This window comes from Chaetodon auriga, chromosome 23 (assembly GCF_051107435.1).
Source record: "Chaetodon auriga isolate fChaAug3 chromosome 23, fChaAug3.hap1, whole genome shotgun sequence".
Classification (NCBI taxonomy): Eukaryota; Metazoa; Chordata; class Actinopteri; order Chaetodontiformes; family Chaetodontidae; genus Chaetodon; species Chaetodon auriga.
The window spans coordinates 12,937,550-12,953,986 of record NC_135096.1 but is presented as its reverse complement, the minus strand read 5'-3'; positions in this window follow the sequence as shown (position 1 = coordinate 12,953,986).

The following is a 16,437-nucleotide window of genomic DNA, read 5'->3' as shown; positions in this document are numbered from 1 at the left end:
CCCAAGAAGAGTGACAGCATCAGTCGTTTCAGCAAGCGTCAAGCAAAATGACCCAAGTTTACATCCAGATGATAAAACCCTTTGTTAGCCATAGTAATTATGATGGCCGCTGACATTAGGTGGGTGGATGTGGATTGATCGCACTTTATCCAATTGTTTATTATAGTGACCATCATGGCGAAGGTCCCCATAACCTTCACAGAACCATCCTATCAACATATTGCTATAAAAGATTGAACCATCGCCGTGCTTCACTGGTCTCCAGCTTTGATGGAAATCAATTTTAGCTCTTGCCAGAATCCACTTAATTGCCAGTGAAGCCTTCAGTGCAATAGCCTACCATGGGAATGACATGAAAATGCAAGGGTTTATGGGTGGAGGGAAATGGCTGTTAGCAAGTGGCAATTACTAAAACGCTTAAAAAGTGACCATACTTTACACAATAAATACACAATGAACTTAGACAACATAAAACCGCCACATTAAACAATTGCGTGCTTGTTATATACTGTATGCCTCATGGGTTATTTAGAACTCCTTTGAAGTGTTGCTTCAGCAAGCTGTAATGACACTCTACAAGTAAGGCGTGAAGTGTTTTGCATGGGATTTATGTCTGTGCATGATGCGAAGCCTCTGAAACTCCAGTTTAGCCACTAAAACTAATAATTAGGCATTCACGGGTTCTTGTGTGGAATCTAATCCCACAGCCAACTCGTGCGTCATGCTGACAGTATCCACAGTCCTCGCTGTGAGCAGGTTCGACTGAGAAAGAACTGTTTTCTACCAAAGCACGACCACTAACTGCTCTCTGTGAAACTCGGGGGGGAAAAAATGAAGCTCTGCCACTTTCCAGCACTTCCCCCCCACTGATATTGTATTTCCTTTTTGAATGGATTTCGTTTTGAATGGATGTTTGCTCGTATATCGCACACAAAATATATTGATTTGAGTTTGGAAAAGCAAAAAAAAAAACACAGCTCAACTGAATTTTTTTGCTGTAGGACGAAGATTAATCCAACAAACGGAGAATAAAAGGCTCCCTTTGTGTGAGGAAATGAATGTGCCTGCTCATATTTTATCCCAGCACTCTTGAGGATGAATATTAAAAAGGGTTCAAACCTGCAGTATTTACATTTCAAACAATGCATCGGTTTTGGATTGTGCATTCTTATGTCTGCGAAGAAAAGTCATTTCCAAGCATGTGCAATAATGTTAAGAGGACATGGCAGAATGATGCTACATCCTGTCTGAAACACAGAAATATAAAGAAAATAGCAGGGAGGCCTAACTCAACATAGATGAATCCACAAGTTTAACCCGACATCTGCAAGATGGCATAAGATCATTTAACGATCTCATAATTTACTTCACAAAGGTCACCCAAAAATAGAAACATTCAGATATGAGTTGTACTTGTTCAGCCACTCCGGGAGCAGGTTTTGCACAGCGCTGAGCAACATCTGGGTCAGCATGTGCAGATCACTGAGGTTATGGTCATGGGAACACCACAGTGAAAGTATCAGTAGAGTTATTGATTGATGGGTGAGGAGGCAGCTTGAAAAATCTGTTTTTTTCCAGCCCAAGTTTGCTCAGTTCCACCCCTGTAATGTGCACAGTGTTAAAATGTGAAAGTTCTTAGCGTAGCACAGCTCCCAGTTAAGCGCTGTTTCCGTAGCATGTATGAAAATTTAAGAGCATTATTACCTGAAACATTCCTTAGATTGACTTGCAACCTTAAAATAAATCATAATGACGAAACAAAGTCCCAGATTTACAGGCCATGCTGTCAATTTCAGATATTCATTGAGTTTGTGAATAACATTTTTTGATGCGTTCGATGATGTTTTTAGCACCTGGAATGGAGATCCCAGCACGTAAAAGTTAACCAATCTGTGTGAGTGAGCTGACCAGTTCAGCACTGATGGTGGTACACCAAGTTGGAATGGGTTCATTGTCGCCCTCAGTGGCCAGTTGCAGAAAACACCCACACTGTTCCCTGACAGTATGGGTGATCATGGACGTCCTCGTTTGACTCAAGGTGCAGCACTCCAACTTGGACAAGTCACACAAAGCTGGAATTTATGTGTTTTCAATTCACTTTCAAAGAGACCTATAGATCTGGTTCACTTTCCAGCCCCTGAAAAGAGCATTTCAATGGGAAGCATTCAGGACTGCCTCTCAGGCGGCTGATGAGTCACAAAAGGGGGGCTGCGCTTCCACAAAGTAGGGAGACTCAAAGGAGATGAAACAAAAAGCATAACAATGCTCAAAATCAAAGCAGCGAAGATATTCCGACAATTGAAAATACGCAGAGCTATCAGCAGGACAACGTCATTTGTCTGTGCCTTCTAGAATCATTACACGTCACTACAAAACAAAGCAATTCCATTTTATGCTCTGACAAAGCTATGGTTAAGGTTTGCTTAGGTTTGGGCACAAAAAATAATTGTTTACACTTATGGAAAAATCCCAACGGGTTAAAATAGATAGTTGAGGTTGGGGAAACTTTTCTTTTGTCTTCATTGTCGGTTGAGGGGAAGTAAGGATCATGATTACGGCTTGACAGTTGCTCCCAGTCGTACTGCTGCTGGATGCTAAGAAAACTGAATTTCTTGGGAGGACAGTCTCAGCTATCATGACTGGTATTCCCTCCTAGTATGTGCATCCTACTTTTCCTATAGTGCAGCTCAATAGCACCATGGGCATGGAAGTCGAGACAGCATCTCCCAGTGATGGAGGAAGGGAGCGGACTTGTGTTGTTCATTGCCCAACTGGAAGAAGTTTGACTCCTTATATATTAATATATATATATATATACACACACCAGAGGGAGAGAGAGAGACATGTATAAATATTTATCCATAGCTGCTAATATTCAGTCATTTATCTGTGTGTGTGACAGCTGGGTAATTTTTCCATCTCAATCACAGCCAAAGGACTTAGCCTGAGACGTGACAGCAGAAAATGCGTATGAGCCGCGCAAACAAAAATGTTTGAGTTTATTTGTGGAGTGATAAAACAGCAGCTGGCCAACTATAAAGAAAAATACAGTTGATAAAATGTGATGGTGGAAAAACAAGAGGGAGAAAAGATGCAATCGATCATCCGAACAAGTGAAATTAAAAAAGCAGCAATGGGCACGGAGAACCGTCTTCAGATGAAAATAAGAAAATGGGGATGACGGGCTGAGACACAAATGCATCAGCAACAGAATCCAAATGACGACACACACAACACGGTGGGTAACTGAGGCATAATGAGATTTGTATAAAATCACAAGGGGAATAAAAATATACTGGATTAAATTAACTCCAATGCAGCAACAAAAAAAAAAAAAAAAAATCAATGACGGTGGTAATGACTGGAGTGTGTTTGTCTCACAGTTTCTGTGTGTGAGAGAGGGAGAGACAGAGCCCTGGATTACCTATCTCACACATGTTAACACCTCTTGCTTGCAAATTTCGGCATATTTTAAGATCATCAGAATCCTTCTCATTTTCTCAATCTCATTACGGCATAAAATTCCTAATCTGCGTCTGTATTTCAAGGCTGTGAGTCAAAGGAAAATAAGATCACTTAAAAAATGCTTTCCAGCATGAGGCTCACATGACATGATGAAGCTGAAAATGAGAGTTTTTGTCGATCTTTTCATATCATGTGAGAGAAGACTTTGATCACGGGACATGGCACAACTTTTGCATGTTCTCTCTGTGTCTGCGTGGCTGCAATGAATCAACAAAACTCGCACGTGTGTTGTCTTTAGACAGTAGTAGAAATAGGAAATGACCCGGAGATCATAAAGGTTTTCAAATGAATATGCAAAATGCGAACAGGGACTAACTAACAATGTCTAACGATCAACCAAACTGCAGCAGTGAGTCTCACTTAAGTCCACAGGCAGCAGGAAGAATATCCACAGGCTAACGGGCTAACAAGCACTGAGTCTATTGTCTGACTCTGCTCCATGAAAAAGGAGTCTCTTTTGTATTCTTAAGCATAGAGGCTGCAGTTCAGCATGCAATGCATTGAAAGCAGAGAGTATGTACAAGAGCTGGCACCAGCAGCAGCTGAACTGTCGAGCATCCAGGTTTGTGGTCCTGAGCAGTGTTTGCAGCAAGTGCATACAGCTGCAGGAAGCCAAAGGTTCAACATGCCCGTCAGTCAGCACCTGCACTCACACAGCGCTGTGAGAGCTTAGGTTGGAACTTGATGCCTGATGAAAGTTTTTTTTTTACCTCACCTTAACTAAAGTGCTTTTTGTTGCCCATACCCAGTGTCCCACAGGATGCAGGATGCTAACCCCATTAAAAGAGTAAATTGCGAAAGCACCACTTTGACTTCTGCACTGTACAAGAATGCAAAACTTCCTGACATGGAATAAATGTTGCCAGTGAACATGAGCCACACAACAATTATCCTCCCTCCACAATGTACTTGGCTCCAAACCACAGGCATTAATGTGCTGCTGTAACAGCCTCCGCTCTTCCGGTTTCAGTCTGTCCATCAGATATTTGGAACCTGGCTGCGGGGATTTGCTCTCATTCAGGCAGAAGAGCATTAGCGAGGTCCAACACTGATCCACAGTCTGTGTTCCAGTTCATCCCAAAGGTGTTAAATGAGGCTGAGGTCAGTCAAGGTCTTCCACCCCAGACTGGGAAAACCGATTCTTCATGGACACAAACACAAACTGCTGCCAAAAAGGTTGGAAGCAGAATCATTTTATTGGTGCAGCTTCCCTTCAGCCAGTCTAAACGATGTACACGAAAGAATGTTTGCACGTGTGTTTTGGCCATTTCATCTCCTGTATTTTGTCATTGTGCCTTAACAGTTAAATTCATAAAAACTGTACCCTGTGATGAATCATCTGTAAAATGATGTACAGAAATATTTCAACCTTCCTGTGCATCACATCGCTGCATTTTCTTGAAGAAAAAGAAAAAAAAAAATAAACAGCAAACCTGTCAGCTTTCTCACCCGGCTGAGTTTGACCCAGTGGAGTTTGCACCTCAGGTACTGAACAAACCTTCTGAGTGACAGGTGATCACTGAGATTTGCAGCGTTTGAACACCAAAGCAACAGGATCTTAGCACCACAGATGGAGGCATGCTGAAAAGAAAAAAAAAAAAAAAAAGTGATCTCAAGGACTGGCACTTTAATGTTGTGCATTTGTGATGTACACTCCAATCATCACTGAAGCATCTCGAGGTAATAAAAGCTCCTGCCTCATCAGTATTTTATCCCTAACCAAGTCAGAGAGAGCTGCTGCTGTCATGTCTTCCTCCTCACAGCGCTGTTGTCGTTGCTGGAGACATGCTTCTGTGCAACATTAATAAGCTTGTGTGACAGAATAGTAACAGGAAACATTCAAAAAGACAATGAAGATGTACATTACACTGCTACTGCTATGAACGTATATCTTCATGCTACAGCTACACTGGAGGCACAGGAGCATTGTTTTGCCCCAGGGCACGCTGTCAGGTATTAAACGCTCGGCACAGAAATTTCAAACAGGGCTATTTTTATATTCTCCTGCCAATTTGCATTCTCTCTGGGTGATTACCACCAGAATAACTATGCAAATTGTTTAATAAGTGCACTTTGCTCTGCATCAAAGCAGAGATTTTTGCATACTTTTTCCCGCAAGTTCAAAGCTGTTGTTACGCCGAACAAATGGCCCTGACTGCGGAGGCTGCTTTTAAATGTACCAAAGAGAGCAGGTTCAGAAGATGGCCATGTAACTGCTTAATTAAAACAAGGTCATCAAAGTCGAAAGCATAGCGCTTTTGTCATATATTTGCTATTAAAAAGCTATAGGCTCCTTCTGTGCTCTGTGCTCCAGGCCTTACAGATCTTAATTGGGCACCTGTGTCAAGTACTTAGGCGCTAGCTAATGTGATTTCATTTATTCACTTTGTTCTAGACACAAAAATCCCTGACTACACAATGAGAAAATCACTTTTTGTGTGTGTGTGTCTTTGAGTAAGTCCTCCAATTGTCCATGACAGATTTCTTAATTCAGAGTGAAAATTCAAGCCAAGGTTGATTGAGTTGGGTCTAATTTTTCTCTGTTTTCAGTGTGGGTGGGGTTCAGGGAGGGTTGGTTCCTGAAGTTCACAGAAAAACAGTCTCTCCATATTGCTGCCTACCTGCCATGTGGCGTCTCCAGGGGGGCTGGGAGGAAGGAGGATTTTTGGCGTGACAGACACGGCGTCGGCCTCAGCTAAGGAAGCGGAAACCCTCGGAGGTCTGAGTTGACTGGCAGTTAGTCGACAAGGTCATGATAGCAAAACTGGCTGCATGGCTCAGAGCCACTGCATTAATCCTCTCACTCCGTCTGCCTGCGCCCACTTTTGACATTTCAGCCACTCGATTACATCACATCTGGCCCTCAAATGGGAAAGAAAGCCCGAATGTTGCTGCATTTGTCATCGCCGGTGAAATTTGAGGATTAACCCTAACCTTTCACAACACCCTGAACACAACTAACCCTATTCATTTACACTGAACCTTCAGAAAATCCATCGCCGTTTACAAAATCCTGAACATATCTAACCCTAACCCCCAATGAACACTAACCCTGACCCTTCACAAAATCCCTTGCATTTCTAATCTTAACCCTGACCACAATCCAGCATTTTAACTCTAACCCCAACCCGCAGACCTCTCCCTCCTCTCCATACATTTGATTGATTGGTTAACCATTTCATTTTCATTTGAGATGCAATCTAGCAGCATTCCAAATAAGTCCCTTGGAACCTCATATATTTACAATACAAGAGGGGCTGTTAGTAAAAGGTCTCAAGGCACCAAAATATTCATCCTTTGCCGAAATAGAACGTCCCTCATGAGCAATGAATCATCCACCCACTGTGTTATGTCAGATTTTGTAAAGAAAGAAAGTAGACATTTCATGAATAGAATCTCTCTCCTTCCCTTACCTCCCTCCATTTCAGTCATCCTCCCGCTCCTCTCTTCTCATTTTCCTCAGTGTTTAATGTTTAATTTAAACCTCCAGTGCAGAGCAGAATCAACAAGACTGTGGCACACCTGCAGCAGGCAAAGTTCCACAGCGCCCCCACATGGAAATGAAAGGAATGTCCCCTCCCCCCATGGCCAGACATGGAAAAGAGACAAGCCTCCTGTTTGCTAAGAAGGTGTAAGGCACAGCAGGCACAGTTCAGCCATAGCCAGAGGGGCTTTGCTATGTTTAGTCAGGAAGCCATTCTGTAAGTTGTCATTACGTACTCTCCAATTCCCCCACTCCTCCTGTGATAGACAGCTGGCATGGATGTGTGCGGAGGAAGGAGGAGAGAGGGGAAAGGGGGGGGGGAGGCATCAGAGGTATGATTATAGACTTCCCCGTTGTGCAGACAGATACTGAGGCTTCTGTAGTGAAGGCTGAGGCTGACAGGGACCCCCCACGCCCGCACAGCTGAGTCCTCCACGGATTTCATGCTCCTTTCATCCTTCCTCATTGACAACATCATTATTAGTGTTGCGTCGGTCTCTCTTAGCAAGATTTAACAGTCTTAAATATGGAGGCAGGACTCGGTGATAAGTTGTCTTTGCTTGAAGTTGCGCTGATCAATAGGTTTACATTGACAATGGATCAGATCACTGTGTCATGTTTAAGGGAGTGATCAGAGAATTATCCCTAACTCTGCAGTTTCCTTCAGCTCTACAGAGCTTTTTAATGTCTATGGGCTCATGGTTTTGGTGTTATGGCCCATGGACTCATCAAAGATGTCTTGATGAGTCTTATGTCATATAAAATCAATATGGTGACTTTATAAGACAAAAGACCCATCAAGACAAGATATGTCAGAGGTGCATTTTTGGTTTGCTCTGCAAGTGGCCAAAATTCACAAATGGCGTTTTAAGGAGTAACTTAACACCAAGCTAAAAAGCAATGTTTCACTGCCTCTTTGGGGAGAGCCAGCATCACGAATGGGTGTAGTTGGGTGTGAAGATTTACACCCTACAGCAGATTTTCAGCAGCAAAACATTTTGTAGGAAACAAAATGCTGGCCAAATTGTTTTGAATCAGGATGGCAAGGATGTTTTTATATTTACCCATGTCCACAACTGTTTCATGCCAGTTCAGTTCAAACTGCATTGATATTTCAGTAGATAGTCCCTTTATGTTACAAACACAGGTGACACATGGACAAGCTGGAGTTTAGGAGATAAAGAGTTGGTTTTATTGTAAAAGGGGTTTGGATGAAGGGATGATGGTGGAGAATGAGGTCCAGTGGCTGCAGGATAAGGGAGGAGGATGGAGGAGTGTGGCTGGGCATGAGCGTGGAGGGGATGAAGGGGAGGCGTGGCAGACAGGGATGGTGTGGAGGCTTTGGAGGTTGCTGGCAGGCAGATAGATGAGCAGGAAGACTGGCAGGTGAGAGGTGATCCTGGGACGCAGAGATGCAAGTTAGAAAATTTGAAAAACATGGAGAATAATCACTTTTTGAAATCAGTGACCGATATGTCTTTCGTTGCCGCAGTGTGGAGGCAAGGCAGCAGATTGTGTCAAATCTCATTAAGACCCTGTACTCCAGTACACTGTTACCATCACATGGTCAGGCTGCACATTGTGGGTTTGCTTCAACCATATTATACAGGTCGGTGCTTCCTCTTTGCTTTCCTTTCCTTTCAACTTATCCCCCATACTCCCTTGCCTAGCAGGGACATTAAACAAGCAGATCCGCAACCACCCTGAGGATATTGGCTTGCAGTGCCACACACACACGACAACCTTCAAGTTTATTTAGAGTATACTGGCATTTATCTCAATGGGACTAATCTGCTTGATTAAAGGTTCAAAGAAACAGCGCCATTTTAAATGAAATGTTAATGTCTGTTGACAAGGACATCAGCATTATTGACCCAGGTTGATGAAAGTGCGCAATGGCTTCTGAAAACGCATAATGTTAGTCAAATCCTGTAACATACAGCAACAGACACCTTTAGTGTTTATTACCAGAGGCTCAGAGTTAATTAACAGAGGAAGACGTGGGTAGTTAACATGAGCAATAAAATCACCATAGTTTAACAAAGAGCAGCAGCAGGGATGGCCTGAGGCAGGGGAAAACTCGGCAACCGCCTAAGGGTCTGGGGCCCCCAGCCTTACAGGGGTCAGGAGTGTAGATGTAATCTGTGTTGCTATAACCACTGTGCATAAACATAAATCACATTTACTGCTATGTGCCCCAATAGATTTACCTGTTTCATTACATGCTTTGCTCACATACAGTATAGCCTGATAAACGCTACAGTTAATGCTCAACGATTACCTCACTTCCTTTGACATGGAATCCATAAAGGTTGTCCGCATTGTAAAGCTCAGAAGAGTGAATAATTAACACACTCTGGAGAAAGGATGACAGGTTTGGATGCTAACAGGAAGGCGCTGAGGGTAACATCTCATATAAAGCCAAAGAAAACCAAAGGCTGATCCTGGTGATTTCTACAAAAACCACCTCAGTGATCTCTGGAAATATTAGTGTAGGACCACCACATTAATGTTTTGCAATAGAGATAGACATTTACTTTTATTTAATGATAAACGGACTGGAATTCTTGTTAATACAAGAAATGACATTGAGCATTTTTAATTTGACAAAAATGTGCTTCCTAACCAGCTCCACTTTTATCACATTGATAATGTGTAGCAGCAGCAGAAAAGTGTATAAAAACACATCCAAGCAGCAGCTCCCTATCTTAATCATCAGCGCGGACTCTGACAGCTTCCTGTATCGAGCCGCGCTGCAGCGGATTAACTCATTTTCTCAAGGAACACATGGATATCTTTATCTCCCTGCTCTCAACGGGAAGCCCGGGCTTGTGCTCCTATTGTGTCTCTTTCCTGGGAGACACTTTTTCACAGAGGTAGCAAGAAAATGAGGAAGAACAAAATATTTGCATCATTAGCAGGACTTGTCCACAGGTGGTTAAGATAGTGGGCCATCAAAGAGCCGAAAACCCCAAAGTATAAATCTGCTGGAGGGTGCTTTCATCTGCGCTGCAGCCTGTTATACCCTGATATAAGATGGAGGGCAGGTTGTGGGAGCAGCTCTACTTGTAGTGGCTGTTTTTAAATTGAGAGATCTCACTTTAGTCCTTCTTACCTGCGGAAACTATTGCAGCAACCCAGGAACCTTCTGACGGACTCAGGAACTCTTCCAGTACTTCCACAGCGGGGACTTCAATCCAATTTTCGACCCTGGGCTCAAAGTCATACAAATACAGTCAAAGTGGAATGTGCAGAAATGAATGTCACATTGACAATCCAGACAGAAGTCTCAAAAATGCTGAGCTCATTCAGACACAAGCAGCAGGTATGACTAGTACCAATTTTTTGGACCTGGACGGGAAATTTAGGCATCATGATAAGAAGCATGCCAGATACTGAGATCCAACATCCCTGGTCCAATTGGGCATCTTTCTTATATGTGATTCCCCCCTTTTGCCCCTGTCATTTTCTGCAATTTACCTTTCAACAACAGCAAAAAATACCCAAACAAACACTCGTTGCTGCTTTGGAGAAATGCATTAAGCCTTTTAGTTGTTTCACATCTCCTTTTCCACAACCACCCAACCACCACGCAGCTGCGAAGCAATTACTCTATGTTGTCATGTTACATTTAATAAAAGCACGTCTAAATCATGCAGTGTTATTAATGTGGGATTTGTCTAATCTTCATAGTCCTTGATATGCAGTGGAAAGGCTCTTAGCTCCAAGCCCATAGGCTCCTTCTGAAAACATAGGTCAGTTCTTGTGGGCTGGGAGACGCTACATACATACAGTTCAAAATCAGATCAGGGCTCGAACTGACGACTGGGCTGACAGAATTCTGACCGGAGAAACTCCTGTGTTGCATCTTTCCAGTTGTCAGACAGAAGCAGCAAGCTGATTTTCAAAAACAGCTCTTTAAAGGATGAAAAAAAGACAAACATTTTTGACATTTTCTGTTTCTCCCACAGTGTAGCTGGGGGCATCAGACGGCAGATTCAGGTCAGGCAGCCCCCTCTGCTCTCCTGGGTCGACACTGCAAACGAGAGCTTGTTTAGCCCTCGCAATCACTGTGCTCCTGCACTGCCTCATGTCAGCATCCACATTGTCCTTAGTCAGCTACTGTAGCTCCTCTCTGATATTTTCCAGGGGACTGAACTGATATTTATACAGTAATAAACTTTTAGCTTTAGTTTATTCAGTTGCATGCTGCCACCAACCAAGCCCCTTGCTTTCAACCAGTACTCCTTACATTGGGAGTGATAATTCCCCATAGCTGAAGCCCCGCACTGTTTTCTTATTCAGGCTAAGCCATGTTAAGTCCCAGAGGTCTAGGCTCAGCCTCCAGGGAGCTCCCTCTCAGGCCTGGCTCCAAGAGCAAACCCCAGTTTCCTTGATCCAGGCGAGATGACTGTACCATGTAAGTCTTGAAACCACACATTGTCTGCCTCCCCACTTGGGGGCCAATTTGACAGTTTGTCCCAAGAAGACGTGAAGGATGGAGCTAGGGAGAAGGACATGTGATATTTTACTGATCCTGCTGTCACTGTGAGCCAGGACCTAGATAAGTAACACAAAAACAAGGAGATTTCTTCAGTTGTAGCTCAAGTGACTTTAAATGCACAGCTAATCTATTATCTTTCTGTATTAAAACAAACACTACATTTACTGCAAATTTGAGTCTCATTTAAGTTTTTATTTTCATATTTTTGCACCTCTCGCCATCAGTGAGGATAATATTGTTCTTTCCAAGTTATTCACAACATTTCAGGCGCACTCAATTTCAGTGTGACCTCATCCATACAATGTAAACCATTGTATTTGTTTGATTACGGTTCATGTTTCTTTGATTTTGTTGTAGCAATGTTGCCGTGTACCCAGAGCTCAATGTTGTCACAAATAACAAAAACGCATACGACACAATAGAAAATAGAAATTACTTTTTCTGACACTAATAATTGACACTGTACACTCTCCTTCTTACTCTCTTGCAGTTGCAATAAACTAGAATTTCCATTTAATAATCACTGGCAGATACTTCTGTTGTACTTTCTTTTATTGAAGCCCTTCAGCCTTTAAGGAGAGACTGCCTGAAATTGCTGTTATCCCCATTTGTACAAATTATCATGTTAAGACTACAAAGACAGACAAAAGACACACGTAATTGTTGGAGAAAGACAAGGGAGGCAGAGGGACGCTAGGATGGCGCCTTTCACCTTATCTTGGAGTGTGAAAATTCAGAAGAGGCAGAAACACTTTGACTTAAGATGTGGTGAGATATCACAACGTCCACACTACTTAATGTCAAGCATGCTGAGCCCTTACAGTCCAAAATTGTTACTGTGATACAGTCTTAGTTGACTGCATACACACATACAGACATGTTCCACGCACTGGATCGACTCACATTCAACACAGTCATACATTTTGAGCTGCATGCGAACAGTCCACAAAGACCGTGATGCACATGAGCTTAACCAGCCGTGTTTCCATCAGACAAGCAGACTTTTGCAATACAAAAGGGGGAAAAAATGTGAATTAAATGGGTTTGCACCAACTGGTTTGGAGTGAATAATCTTGACTACACAAAGCTTTTATCAGAAGCCGAAAAAAATGCACATGAAAGATGTTGGTGGAAACACGGCTATTGATGCGATAAGTAACGTGGACTTCCAGTGTATTTATAATAATAATAATAATAATAATAATAATAATAAACTTTATTTGTATAGCACCTTTCATACAGGAATTGCAGCTCAAAGTGCTTGAAAAGGTAAGAAAGAACTGTATTTGTTGCAAACTGCAATCTGGGTTTAGAAGAGGAAATTGCTTTTTGTTCCTCAAATGTAACATTAGAACTGAAACTAAAACATTATCCAGGTAACGTAGGCTATTACTCAGGAGCATGTTTCCACAGAATACAGGACATTTACCTGATAAAGTTTTAGAATTAAACATGATCTTTGGATGTTCCATTGAGCGGCCTGAACAGAAGACAGAGTCATTCAACGTGTTCTAGGATGCCTTTGACCTTTGTGGTTCAGTCTCATTTTATCTTTGCAAACCACAGGCCTGCACAATATGTCTTTCATGCCACTCTGGGCTCTCCACACCTTATCAGTTAGAGCACAGAATAATGGTGCAAAAAAGCTCTCTGTTTGAGATTGATAAAGGAAGGGAGACAGTTTTCCCCATCAAACACTCAGGGCTTATCTGAGACGCTCGTCTCGAGAGGTGGTCGGATAGCACATACGCTCTGAAGAGCACATCTGGCCCCAGAACCATCCTGGCTCAGAATAGAGGAGATGCATTCAGTGCAGCACGGCCCTTGCTAAAGAACCAGGCTTATTTATTAAACATCAGGGTGTCGCCTCAGACGCTGGCTCTTTTGCAGCGACAGATGGCCAGACGATCACTGTGTTACTGAAACAATGGCCACTTTGCGACAGAGCAACAAAGTGGTGCTTGTCAGAAATAGGCCAACTCATATCGCCCTTAAAATGACATAGATAGCTCTTATTGTGTGAAGCCAGAGAACTGTGGGTAAAATGCAGCAGAGTAGCCTTGCCGTGAACACAAATTCTGACCAGAATTATAGCTGTAGTGTTGAACACAGATAAGTGTAGGCTCAGTGCAGGTGTTACTGAGTTTATCTGTTTGCTGCTGCCTTTTTATGATGACATTTTCATTCAACCCTGTTGCTAGACAAGAACTTAGATACTGGATAATTCTGTAAAACCCCGTGTGTTTTTTTTTTTTTCTTTTTTTTACATCCACTGTAAACTCAATGCCCTCACACACTGCTGCATTACATAGAGGACACACTGCTTGCTGCACTGCCACTGAACATTGGCACTGGATGTACTGTAAATCATGACATATGGATCATGCCATATGAACATTGCAGTTCATACAGATTTCAGGCACAGCAGCTCTTCCCAAGTATGCTTTACTTCATTGGACAGCAGGCATACAAGCATTTCAAGCGTGCCAAGCAGCTCCTTGGAGTGGCTAATTGATGTATTGGCTGGTGTAGTTTGTCTGCTACTTCACTCCAGAGAGTTCAGTGGATGTGTTTGGGATGGAAGTTCTCTGTCTGGCTGTATGGGTGGGTATGTGTATCAATTACTATCTAACTATGATTTATACTTTGTGCTTTGATTGTAAATATATGATGAGTGGGTGTTCTGTTTTTAATATGTGCAGCTTGATTTGCTACATTAGATGGCAACATGTGGAGCAGACAGAGCCAGTAGGAGGTTAATTGACCTGCAATTTACCACAATATTAGTTTTCATGTGAGCATTAGCATATATTTGCAGTTCTATTGTTTGTTTCTCAGTGTGGGAATTTCAGAAGTGTCATTTGATCCAATTGGGTAATCCTATAAATTAATAGTTCAGTACAAGTAAATAGAAGTTTCCTTGTAAGTGTTAGTTTTGGCTTGAGAACAGGTGTCCAAAAAGTCGGTAGGGGGTCACAACAGGCAGAGAAAATGGCTGAAATTGAATGGCAGAAGCACAGTAGGTGAACATTATATCAGGCAAGGATAGTGAAAATGGTGGTGGCTCAGTAAATAAGCTACTGGGTAAATGGGGAACAATTACAAGTGTAACAGTTGGAGGCTCGACCTAGATATGACATGTTGTTCAGAAGTTGTTGTAGTTTTTGTAACATTCCCCAATGTTGGGTGTAACTATACTTTACAATACCTTAGATGTCATTAATAAGTTTTCAGTAATTCTACTTCAATTATTGTGTCATGTTACATGTTACTGCCGGCTATTAATCCATATGCGTCGCATTCATGGCATGACCAATCCAGTGGTCAGGTTAAAATAATAGAGGTTTTCAGTAGCTGCACAGTGATAAGAATAGTGGTAGTTAGCAACCACCGGTGAACTCCCAGAATGGTGGGTGACAACAAAAGTCTTCTCCTGTCTTTAGAGAGGTCATCTGCCATTACTGTCATTGGTCTGGACACGTTAAGTCTCATTGACCAGCCCAACAGTGAAAAATCTATTATGGAAGCTGGTACTATCGATCTTCCTGAAACAGCTGCCTTGGGAACATTTATGTTTATTACAGGTTTTGAAGGTACTTGCAGTGCTGTTCCTTTCTGCAAGATGTTTGTAGGAACAAGCACTTTTGTTGGATATGCCCAAGTGGTGCTTGAGTTACCAGTGAAGGGTGTCACCTTCCTTTCAGGCAATGACTTGATACATGACTAGGTGGTGTTAACCTCCCTCTTGTCTCCAACTCCTTGTGAGGTTGCAGATGCCAAGGTTTTGAAGGAGAAATATCCAGAGGCCTTCCCAGTCTGTTTAGCCACCCATTCAAAAAGTAACGCCAAGAGACAGTTCCTACTTGTGAGAAGATTAAAAACATGTCTCAGGAGTTTTACCTCAAAGATGATGTGCTTATGAGAAAGCAGGGACAGCAAATCCACTTGCCACTGATGAGTGGAGTGTGTGTGAGCAGATTGTTCTGTGGTTTATCATGAAGAGGTGTTACGTTTGGCTCATGACATGCCATTAACTGGTCACAAGCATCAGGAACACTCAGACTAAGGGCATGAGACACTATCAGTGGCTAAACTCCAGCAAGATGGGGTAGCTTTTTGTTGCTCCGGTCACTCTTGCCAGTTGGTAGGGAAATCTAAACAGAAAGTCCCTCTACCTCTACTGTCCCCTGTGTCGAAGGTGGAGGAGGCCTTTTCTAAAGTGTACATAACCATAATGGATGTTACTACTAATTTTGCTGAGGCTATTCCTCTTAGACACATTAAGGCTAGAACCATCATAGAGGCACTAATAGGTTTCTTTTCTTGGTTTGTGTTGCCAAAGCAAGTACAGCATGAAACCAATTGTGTGTCTGTATGTCATGTGAGCTTTGGTATTTCACAAGCAGTTTCATCTGCATATCATCCCCAGTCCCGAGGAGCTCTTGAATTGGCTCATCACAGTCTAAAAACAGACTGGGACTCCTGCTAATCAGACTCCCTTTGAACTGGTATTCGGCCATAAGGTGAGGGGTCCCCTGAAGCTGTTCAGTGAACAGTTGCTTCAGGCCAGGTGCAAATATGCTGCTGTATGTTGCTGAGTTTAAAGATCATTTGTGGTCCACTTTGGTAATCTTCAACCAAAAGTTCAATCAGAAGGCGGTTTATCATCATTTAACAAGTGGGGAACAGGGGTACTTGCTTCAGTGCCACTGTGAGCATCTGGTCTGAGTGGATCATTTTGAGGTCCCTACACCATTTTTTAAAAATAAAAGACAAAATGAAGTGTTCAGCACTCCTGGGGGCAAAAGAAGGACCATACTGTGCCATTTTAATCTGTTAAAAGCAATATCAAGGTTGTTCACATGAGCTGTCTGTTGTCTGTGCAGCTATAGGGCAGATCTCTGAAGAGGATTTTAGTCCAGAA